Raw genomic sequence first — 12,243 nt, 5'->3', positions numbered from 1 at the left:
GCCAAGAGCATGTTTATTGGAATAGTTGTTGTTTAGTAGTAAAATTGTTATTATTCTGTTAAGTTTTATAACAGAGTTAAAGTTATACTAATTTTTCTTTCTTTTGTTTGCATTTTAACTGTGGATAAGAATAAAGCCGAGCAGTGTGACCAATCAAATTACATCTCAAACACAGCACCTCACACATGCCTTTAAATAAGATAAAAATTAGGATCTAGTTTATCTCCTTCACATATTCACAGGAGGTTTGGTCTGGTCCAGAACAATGCTTTCAAATATCTGCTCCATGTTTAACCTCTAGCCCTGAGGTCTTTCTACAGTTTTGTTCTCTTTCACTTAGGCAACATCCAGACATAACCAAACAAGCACCAATGAGCATCAATGGTAAATAGACTGACATAATCAAACACAAAATAAACACAACCATCACATTCAAAGTCTAGGCACTAAGTACTTTCTCCCCCATTGGCACCAGTACAACACCAAGTGCACCCATGTCCTGTCTTCTTTGCCCTGCTGACCTTCTTATAGAGCTGTATGAAATACCACATTCTTCCCATTTCATAAGCACTAAATGAACTTTTAGATTGCGTCAAGTGGCCTAAAAGGGGAAAGAGCAGCATTCCTGTCCCACCCTGCCCCCACAATGGTGATACCTTCTGGAACCAGAATTACCACTTTGAAACTGACGCACTCCCCAGTGCCAGTATCCCTCCAGTTCCCAACCCCCCGACTGGCTCTGTTTCCTTCTTGAATTGCTCATTGAAAATGTTCACTCACAATGTCTGATAAAAGCACATTTGGATATGAATGTGACAGTTTAATTAATCTGCTTCATATTCCATTCATCTTTTAAATATATGCATGAAGTAGAGATAAATATGTTGGTAAATAATTCTTGAAATTGCTAAAACTATATTAATATGAAAAACATGTTGTTCTTAATTATTCACTGTTAGGAAGAGCTACGCTGTTTCCACAGGTTGCAACTCAATTCATAATTAATTTCTATGCAAATAAAGCACTTAGAATTAGTCACCGATTCCTCTTTGACTTCCTGCTATCTGCCCTTTATTGTGCTCATTAATGGTGGAGTTAGGCGGATAGATTGAATTGAGTTACGTATCATAATCGAATTGAATGGAAAGCTCAAACAGACTTGAGGGAATGAAGGGTCTACTCCCTGTTTAGGCCATATACACAAATCAGCAGAACAAATCAAAACCTGATGGTGGCAAGTTGCAGTTAAGTTTAAGGATGTGGTTAGGGTTAGGATTAAGATTAGGGTGAGGGGAAGAGTTGAAATAAAGAAGTAAGGAGATTGTGCACAGTCATACAGCACCTTGGTCAGACCATATTTGGAACACAATATGCTGGTTTGAACACTGAACATCGGCAAACAAGTATTGGTCTCAGATGGGACACATAAGAAAATAAGAAATAGGAGCAGAAATAGACCATTTGACCCTCAAACCTGCCTGCCTTTTTTAAAGATTGTAGCCGATCTGTTTCAGGCCTCAATTCCTCTTTTGTGTCAAGTTCTCATAGTCTTCAACTCCTTGATATTCCAACAGTCTATCTACTTAGTCTTTAAATACTTTCAGTGATTTAGCCCCACAACTCTCTGAGGTAGAGAATTCCAGACCTGTAGGAGAAGAAATTCCTTCTCATCTTGACTTTAAATGAGTGCCCCCTTATTCTGTTACTATTCCCAAGTTCACAATTTCCACAGTGGTAGAAATATTGTCTCAACATTTACCCTGTCAAGCATTCTCAAAATCTTATATATTTCAATAAGCTGACCCCTCATTCTTCTAATTCTAATGAACAAAGGCCTAACCTGTTTAGTCTTTCTTGATAAGTCAACCCCTTCATCCCTGGAATCTGCCTAGTGAATGTCTGATGCCAGTATGTAGATTTTTAAATACAAGTACGAAAGCTGTACATATCACTCCAGGTGTAGTCTCATTAACATCCCGTACAATTGTAACAAGAATTCTCTGTAAACTCCAAACCCCCAGCAATAAAGGCCAAAATTCCACTTGCCCACTTAATTGTGCTTCATGTCGAAGAACATTCAAAACCCGCTGCGACACACTTTTTAAGAATCTCCCTCCATTTAAATAATTGTCTGCCTTTTAACTCTTCCTACCAAATTGCATGATCTCATAATTTCCTATATTACATTTTATTATCCAAGTTTTTTCCCATTCAATCAATCTATCTCCTTGCAGATTTGTTATGTCCTCATCATAACATGCCCTCCCACCTACTTTGTATCTTCAATAATTTTGGATACATTACACTCTGCCCTCCTCTGCCAAGTTATTATTGTAGATTGTAAATATTGAGGCTCTAGGACTGATCCTTGAGGCACTCTACCTGTTACATATTCCAACATGAAAAACACCCAGTAATCCAGACTGTCTACCTTCTGAGTGTCTGAAATTAGTCAACTAGATGTTTTTTTTTCTGACAATCCACTAAGCTTTATTATCATTATTAGATTCTTTGTTTCAATTAATTGCATCTTTTGGAGTTGAAGGGACATTGAAGGAGACTCTAGGCACCTCATTCCATTTTGGACCATCTATGACCTGTAGCTCATGATCAAAGCAAAGATACACAGGCCTGCACACATATACAGCAGGCTGTCTTCTTTCTGTCCATCAGGATCAATGCTCCCACTGTTCTTGTGCTACCTGGAGGAGAACGTCCAGGGAGGCATCGCTAACTGATAGGATCATCCTATATTTCTCAGCATTATTGGCCTGATGACAGACATTTGCTCTATTTCCTAGATTGAATGCTGCTCATCCTGGAGATGAAGTGTATAGTCGTGGCCAATGAAGAGTCTAGGATCTCTTTGATATTTTCTGTTTTGGAGGTTTGCCTGGTGATCTGTGCTATCTACAATGACAAGTCTGACTGCTGTTTCAAGGGGGCATTTAATTCTTAACATTCCTTTAACTCTTAATTGACAAGCCACCTTGTGATTGTGATCAACCAGTTGCTTCTGTCTGATACCAATGCTGCCTGAATCCACCACCTAGACTCCTATTGCCAACATTAAGTTCCACCTTTTGTTTCTTTGATTTGTTGGTCCCTTACACTGCAGCCCTTTTCAAGAAAGGGATCAACGGAGAGCAAGATAAATGATGTAACAGCATTTTCAAGCTACAATCTTATTCTCATATCAGTTTAAGGTACTTAAGGAGTCATTTTTCAACTCCATATCTTGATTGTAAGCCCTGTCAAACACATATTAAAGTTTAGGCTATCTAAGGCACTTAATCTTCCAACTATTAATTTCAATGAACCTAATAAAAAATAAGTCATATCGCCTCAAATTTCTGTATGGTTATCCAAGAGGAAAATGGCCTAATCTGGGGAGTAAAGCTGAAAAATTATCCTTGAAATTCCTGTTTCAGCTGACTATGTTGATGTTAACACACTATTTCACATTTTAACACTCTCTTGGCATTTAATGAACTTTAATTTTGCTTCTAATTTTTCTTGGTATGTTGGACAGGACTCTTCCTATGTAGGCTGAAAGAGGTATAAAATAATGCACATATCATGAAATTCAATTAGGGAGGCAGTGGGGTAGCAGTAATGCCACTGAATAGTAAAGCAGAATTCAAGACTAATGTCCTGGAGATGTAGGTTTGAATCCCACTATGACAGATGGTGGAGTCTTTTTTTTTCAAAATCAGTACTTAAAACTGGCATAATGTCAACCATATAATCATTGCCAATTTTTTTAAAACACCTATCTAATTCATTAATGTTCTTTAGGGAAGGAAGTCTGTCATCTTGACCTGGTCTGGTCTACATGTGGCTCTGGATACACAGTACTGTGGTGGACTATTAATTTCTCTTTGAAATGGCTTAGCACGCCACTCAGTTCTAGGAATAATTCAGGATGGACAATAAACGTTGGCCTTACGAGTGATGCCCAGATCCCATATGCAAATAAAAAAAATTAATTCATGTATGTTCTGCCCAAAGGCAAGTCTTTGACCATTTGATGATTCTTCATCCCAAGCCACTATTTTCAGTGATAGTTTGCTTTCCTTGTCTTCTACTTTCTGGAGCACAGTAAGGAGGCAGGCCCAAGTCTATCACAGCTGAAATACTCTTTGGGTTATTTTGAATGGCCCATTGGCCTTCTTGGCACCTAAGTTAACTGGATCCCAGATCATAAAATATCAAGGGCAATGTTGTGTAGTTTCAATGGTGGGAGTGCTTATAACCTGAAAGGGTTAATTAACAATACAAGATGAGTTCCATTCATCAAGATACATAGGATTCTTCCTGGGAGGAGTTAATGAGAGTTGTAGTTGCTCAGTTTTCTAGAGGTTTTGTTTCTAGAATATTTCAGTAGCAGCAATGTGTATTTACTGTTATATTGAACTTGATGTCTCGCAAGGGACTATATTATAGCTCAGATGTAACATAACTAGTAAGTAATGTTGCTGGAAAAGATACATTTTGTTGAAGTTCTACATCTCGCACTCTTCAGGGCAATTCACAAGAATACAAAACACCATTAATGCTACATGAGATAAAAGTGCTGATTGATTGGCAAGTGTATTCTGATTGGTAAAGGCATTGCCATGGAGTTTGCATGAGTTAGCTGATGATTGACTTTTAACTGCTAAGTTTTGTTAATTGTAAAGCAGACAAATTAACTCTAATTGGTGAAGGTATTACTCTAAGAAATGTATCAATTTTCAGCAATATTCAAGTAATAGACTATCAAACAACAATCAAGTAATAAGTAATAAATCTATTCTGCTCACCAAGAATGAGTCTGTCTTCTGCAGAAGACTGTGTAGGCATCCTTCCCACAGTGACACACCAAAAAGGATTGATGTCAGTGAATTTACCCAAGGTATCCCAGTGGATGACCACAACATTATAAGATGCTGATTATAAAACAGAACCTTATGGAAATTAAGAGCCTAGTATGTTCTCTGCATATAATAAAATGCATGAATTGGTGAATCATACAAAACATTTCTCGAAATAATGCATGTTAGAATAGGTAATGGTGCAAAGGGTGAATGTATGATGTAATATTCATTACCAAAACTTTATTTTACATATTTTGCAACTACAAGACCGTTATTCCATGTTTATCATGGCTAACTATTAAATTTAAAATTATAAAGATACTCCACTATTTGATAATGTTGCTGAGTTGTATTTTGCAGGCAACATATTTTACTGCAATTAGGAGGATAAATTTCAATCCACCCTGGGGAGTAACACATCCCACCCTCCAACCCCATTCATTACAGAAAGGACAGATGATAAACAGAAAAGCAGATAAATCAGAGATTGGAGGAAGCAAATAAAGAGGATCTGAACAATCTGTTCCATTTTGCAGGACATAATAAATCACGTGTTGCAAGAAAACAGAATATTGGTTATGCTTGCAAAAGTTAATAGCTGAAATGCAAAGACTACATGTGTCCAACGCCAAACTATATAAGTATAGAAGGGTGTTTAATACTAAAATTAATATTAGTTTTCAAATTAACTACAGCCTTTCTAGTTAAACTGGGAAATCACTTGGTTTACCTATGGCAGCGTTTCATGTTTTTCATACGGCATGCCAATAGGCTATCAATTTAATTAACTGAATTACTGGTATCCGAAGTATTGTTCAGCATAATGAATATGTATTTTGTTTCAGGTTTCCTATGTGCAAGTGCGTGCAGCCTGAAATAATGCAATGAATTGACATATTGTACAAGAAGATAAATCAACTTTCGCCTTTACTTTCAACTCTGTTATGATCTGGAACAATTTGTAGCTATTTCTCTGATATACAGAGATGGGTAATGGATTTTCTGTTACATTTTAAAACATTTAGTAGAAGAAAATATACTAGAAACAACTGCACCACATAGCAACTTGTCTCAATCTTTGATCAGTCATTATTTCCTCTTGCATCAATTGAAATGCCAATATAACATGGTTTATTACTACCATTCATTATGATAATACAGGCAGTCCCCGAGTTGCAAACAGGGTGAATCTTGGAATTCGTTCTCAAGTTGGTTTGTACGCAAGTCAGAACACAATGCAGAACGAGGGTTCATTAGTCAGCCGTTTCCGTATTGTCGTAAGTGACGAAATATCAAATATGATGGTATTGTATATAGTGCTGAAATAAACTGATTCCTTGTTCTGCAAAACATAGAAAAACTACATACAGATTGCTTAGTTAAATGCTCAATGTCTTCTTCGATGAGAAGGCTTAATTTTGCTTCTGTCTGATCAGTGTTTTATGCTTCTGAATATTAAACTTAGCATCCAAAATTATTTTTGCATTAGAAATTATGGATTTCCTAATATTTGAAATTAAGTAAAAGTTAAAATGAGAAATTCTAAAAAAAAGTGATGTTAATTTAGAGTAACAAATCTTTTGTAAGAAACAAAAGTTCTGAGGGTCACTTGATCAAAACATTAACTCTGATTTCTCTCCACAGATGTTGCCACAACTGCTAAGCTTTTCAAACAATTTTTATTTTTGTTTCTGATTTACAGCATCTGCAGTTCTTTCGCTTTTTAAACCTTTTATAAGCATGTGATATTAAGCATCAAAGAGGTTCAAATAGTGTCTTGTGTCAGATTACTGACTTGTTCGGACAGTCAGTAATCTGAGCAATGAAGTGTTTTGACTGTTGAGCAACATGATTTTGGTCCTTGATTGCTTCTAAAAAATATTTTCTTCTTATTTGCACAACACTAGTCCACAAACCAACAACTCGAGGACACTTTTGGATGTGCGGTGGAACAGGAATCACAAATCACTGATACTTCTACAGAGAATACAAAGCAAGGTCGAGTTCAAGTTATTTAACCAATTGCAGGGGATGCCCATTCTTATATGAGGATTTTTTTTTCAGTTCCTGCTGGTGTTAGAGAGGTGAAGTTTGGTGGAATGAAAAGATGATGTCCAGCTGGGTCCAGATTTGAAGCTCATGAACCAATCTCAATCTGCCCCCTATGTAGCCGACTAAATGAAACTATTGATTCAGCTACCTTCCTGAGTAGTATCAGATGAAGATTTAAGTTTCACCTTCCCTGTGAGCTCTTCTTTCAGTGATCTAAACACCGCTTACTTTCCAGAGTCTGGACCACTGGAGGTGCTTTGTTGCAATGTCAAAAACCTGACTGGAAATGAGTAATGTGGCAAGTGAGTAACCTGCCAAATGATTCACTTCCAGTCAGGTTTTCGACGTGACAATGAAAGTACAATCATCTTCTGGTTGCAACTTATTTTTCAAACTTAGGTCATTTATTGGACAAATTGTATCCATCCTATTCTCGAGCTTGCTTGTTTTTCAAATAGGAAATGTGCATCTTATGGATCCTGCCTGATTTTCTAACTTATTCCTCAATTCTTCCAGTTGTATTTAGAGATATCTGGTCCAGGACCCAAATAATTTGGTCCCTTGTTGCATAAATGGATTGGTGATGATATTGATTGTTTTATTCTTTGCATTCTTTTTCTAATTTCCCCAAAGGCAATCTGCCAATTCTTTAGATTCTGCCATTAACAACCAAGGGAGTTCTGAGAAAAAAGGTCCTTAACAAAATACCATATGAAAGTCTAGTTAACAAAATTAAGTCACATGCAAAATTGGATAATACATTGTCTTAAGGTCAGAAAAAAGTGGGCAACATCAATGGTAAATGTTTAGTTTTTAAACTGGAGGATGGGAGACAGTGGTGTTTCCCAATGGTCAAAGCAAGGACTAAACTTTATTTTTGATCTAAGTAAATAACTTGGATATTAGAATGCAAAATGAAATTTCAAAATTTGCTGATGATTTCAATCAGGGAAGCCTCGTGATAACAACTACTAGATATGCATAGCCTATCAGAATGTGAAGACAAGTGGTAGATGGCAGTTAGTAGAAAAGGAGGTGTAAAGTGAAGTAATTTGTTGCAAGAATGAGGAGACGTGATATCGAATAAATGGCACAGTTCTTAAAATGAATACAGGATGGAGAAACATGATGTGAAGGACGTATTGAGAAAGCAACTAACAAAGCATATAAGATCTTGGGCATGATAGATAGAGGCATTGAGTACAAAAGATGAAATGCTATGCTAAATCTGTATAAAGCTTTAAAATAAAACAAAGAACTGCAGATGCTAAGGATCTGAAACAAATGCAGAACTTGCTGGAGAAACTCAGTAGGTCTAGCAGCATTTGCAAGCAGAAGGAGTTAGCATTTCATGTGTAGTGACGCTTCTTCAGCACTGTTTCAGCATAAAGCTTAGACTAGATAGTAACCATAGGATTGGGCTTAGTGATCATCATCTTTTGGGAGGAACATGATGGATCCCTTTGAGAGAGGCTGCAGAGTTAATTGCCAAAAAGGTTTCAGAGATGAGAGATTTTAGCTGCACGGTTATGCTGAGCATCTGGGACTGTTCTCCTGTAGCAAAGGCAATTGAGGGGAGGTTAGGTAGACATTTACAAGATTATAATAAGTTTAGATGTGAAGTTGACAAACATCTATTCCCATAAGCTGATAGCACAAGGATAGGGGAACACCAATTTAAGTTTTGGGGCAAGAGGTGCGAGGGGGTGCTTTGAAGAACTGTGTTAGATAGCAAGTGATCGTGCCCAGGAACTTGCTACCTATAAAGGCAGGAGAAGCAAAGGCAATGAAAGATTTCAAAAGCACAATTGACGCGCATTTGATTGAAATATAAGTTCAAGGCTAGGGAGATAAAGTGGAGAATGGGTTGATTGGATTGCTCTCTAGAGAGCTGGCACAGACCCAGTGGTCTGAATGACTTCCATCTGTGCCATAATGACTCCATCAGGCTAAGATATTCTTCTAGACCGTTCCTCCTTCCTGCATATGCTTGTCTGGATGGAGTATTTCCACTTAAACTTTATGTTGAAATGCTTCCTTAGTGCCAACACCAATACAGCACTCAGTTCATTTGGATGCTGGTGAGAGAACTGTGACAGAATTTCATATTGCTTTGCTCAAAGAAAATTTGGAGTATAATTTAAATGCTTCATATATTATCCTCCTGTATTCTAATTGGAAAAATCTGATTTTCCCTGCTTTTCATTCACAGGAAAATTGGATGGCAGTGTAAAATACTGCCTCTTATTTTTATAAAAAGGAATTAGATTGCGTGGTGTCAATCAATTAATTGAAAAAGACTCTAGGGAAAAATGAGCTCAGAATTAGGAAAGCAATTTGCATGCAATGCTCTAATGATAGATTTTCTGAGCTGCTTCTACCATAGTTTCCATGCACTTCAGGTACAGTCACGCAGCTTCAAGAAAATTCCAAGCTGTTTAACTTTTATCCTTTCAATACTTTGGAAATGTACAATCCTTCATTTGACAGCACGGTTGAGCCATCTCAACAAACAGCGCTGAGAGAATCAAACCTGACTATGAACTTGACGATTACATGGTCGATGTACCCTATTGCCCTTCTGAACAAGATAAAACTCAAGAGATTGTGACAAAATGGTATGCCTTGGACAAAATGTTCTCCATAGATTTGTAACCAGGAAGAAGATAACCACAGTAAAGATCAGATAGTGGTAAAAAATGCATTTACATCGATGTCAATCTTTAAAGCAAAGTTTCTATACTTCTTTAATTTCTGAAATATACACTACATAGTGTTTACATGTAGCTTTATAAACAAAATACGAAAGATGCCAAATCTGTTAACTGCAGTGTTAAGTAATGGGAGAAGAATCTCAATGCATTTAGTTCATTTACATATACTAACTAGCAATTAAAATACTAATGAATACCATATTTGTCAATAATATTGTTTAATTTTCATTGCAAGTAATTTACAAATTGTCCAAGATTAAGTCTATTCATGGTATCTGGGGTGAAGAGAGTTTTAATTTCTCTATCCTGAGAGTTTAAATCAAATTGTTCTGATACAAATTGTTTACTGATGCTGTGTCAAAGATACCTCATTAACATATGCTACTTGGGATCTTACTGTATTTAGTTGCTCTGACTGATAAAACTTGATAGACACTGAACAATGACGTAAAATATCCTTTCTTTGTGCTGCCAGAAATGATAAATGTCTAGATTTCCATGTCAAGACACTACAAGTTGGGACAGGGTAGGGTGTCCTGAGCATATGTGGAATCTGGATATACGTGCAGCATGGTTCTTGGTGCATTTGACTTAGCCACCTCATTACAGAATCCCTACAGTGTGGAAACAGGCCATTCAAGCCCAACATGTCCATATCGACTCTCTAAAGAGCATCCCATCCAGACCCACCCCTGCCCTATAACCCATCATTTTCTGTGGCTAATCCACCTAATTTATACGTTCCTGGACACTATAGGCAATTTAGCATGGCCAATCTACCTAGCCTGCACATTTTTGGACTATGGAAAGAAAACAAAGCTTCAGGAGAAAACCCACACAAGCACAGAGACAATGCACAAGTTCCACACAGACAGTTGCCCAAGGCTGGAATCAAACCTGGATCCCTGCTGCTGTGAGGTAGCAGTGCTAACCACCAAGCCACCAGCTTTTGACAAATTTAGCATCATTGGACGTGATAATGATGCTATTTCAGTTCCTGCAATTAAAGGGACAGTGCAATTTAAGGAATTTGAAAGGGCTGTGCTTTTGAAGTTAAGACTGACAAAAGCTGTCATTACTTCAGGATAGATTGTTTCGGGAGTACTATTGGGAACATTCAGGTAGCATGTTCCTTCAAAACAATATCCAGGGTATACTGTACCTTCATGGCAGAAGGAAGAAGGCTGCAACTGAGCCAATGATTGTGAAGTTCAATGTTGACCTGGAGGTCTGGAGGAGGACCATGGTGTTAAGTTCTCAATCCAATGCAAGATGTGAATCAATGACCGCAGCAAGGCAAACAGTGTGAAATCAATGGTACTTTGCCCTATCTCCTGAAGTGCATTAACCTCCTCTGTACACCATATCAAAGCTAGTTCAATGCATCATTCGCCATATCAATCTCACCACCTTGCACCCTCTCTGTGCATTTTCTCACATGCTCATCTGTCTATCTACATCAGTGAATTGTACTCATCTTAATGTAAGGTCCCAAAACAAGGACTGTCCATCCATAAAGTAAATACACACTCTCGCTCCTGACTTTCCTTGATCTCAGAAGGGAGCAGACAACACCAGGAAATGGCTACAAAATCATTTTCTATTCCCTCCTGTTCTCACAGTTCACAGACAGTGTAGGGAAGGTGTGAGAGATGAATGAAGTTTTGGTGTGTTTGGTTTTCAGAATGAGGAAGTAAGGACATGCTGTTAACTGGTGACAGAATTAACTATCAGTCAGACTTGGCACAATACACAGCAAAGTTGATCTGATGTCAACAGCTGGTATAATTTAATCTGCATACTGATAATTTTATGTATTTTAATCTTCACAGCATTCAGTTTTCTGTGTGCATCTCAATAAAGCCTTCACGTTTCCAGAAGTGGGCTATTTGAGGTCTCTAGTAATGATCCCATCTCATTGGAGGGGCTCACTCCCTCAGATGGTGAGCCATCAAAACTTACACAGATACGGTGCACCAGCTCATACACTCACACTTCCATAGGACTGTTAAGGATATAGTTCCATTATCAGATGATGATTCACACTTCACAAGTGAGCAAACACAAATCTCGAAGGCAGGCCCAGCAGTTCTCAAGAAGGATCACTAGAATTGAAGTATTAAGTCTTAATTTCTGTCCACAGATGCTGCCAGACCTGCTGCATTTCTCCAGCAATATCTGTTTTTTTGTTTGTCTCATGTCTCAAGCATCTGCATTTCTTTGTTTTATCCCAGCAGTGGAGAGTCTATGCTGTAGGGCAGAGGATTCTCCAAAGTGTGCTCAGCGAGATACTGTGCAGTCCCTGTGGGCTATCAATGAAGACAATGCTTTTTGAACAGCAGCAGCAGCAAAGGTACAATGCTCTGACCGGTATTACAGCAGATATGGCTCGATAGACATTGGAGGTGTCCATGTCAATCATGAGTGATTTGATCTTTTCTTCAGAGAGAAGTGTGGACTGCTGCACAGACCATCAAATGTTGCCTTCAGCCTTACAGGCTTTCACCAATGCCTTGCAGTCTATCAATGACATCTTATGTGGAATGACATACTCTAGCCTTGACCATTCATTATCCCACCAATCTGCTAAAGAGTGTTCTCTGACATAACAAGTATGA

This window comes from Chiloscyllium plagiosum, unplaced genomic scaffold (assembly GCF_037043375.1).
Source record: "Chiloscyllium plagiosum isolate Xiang-an unplaced genomic scaffold, Cpla_swu_hap1 HiC_scaffold_2, whole genome shotgun sequence".
In the NCBI taxonomy this organism is placed as follows: domain Eukaryota; kingdom Metazoa; phylum Chordata; class Chondrichthyes; order Orectolobiformes; family Hemiscylliidae; genus Chiloscyllium; species Chiloscyllium plagiosum.
Note: the sequence above shows the minus strand (reverse complement) of the source record.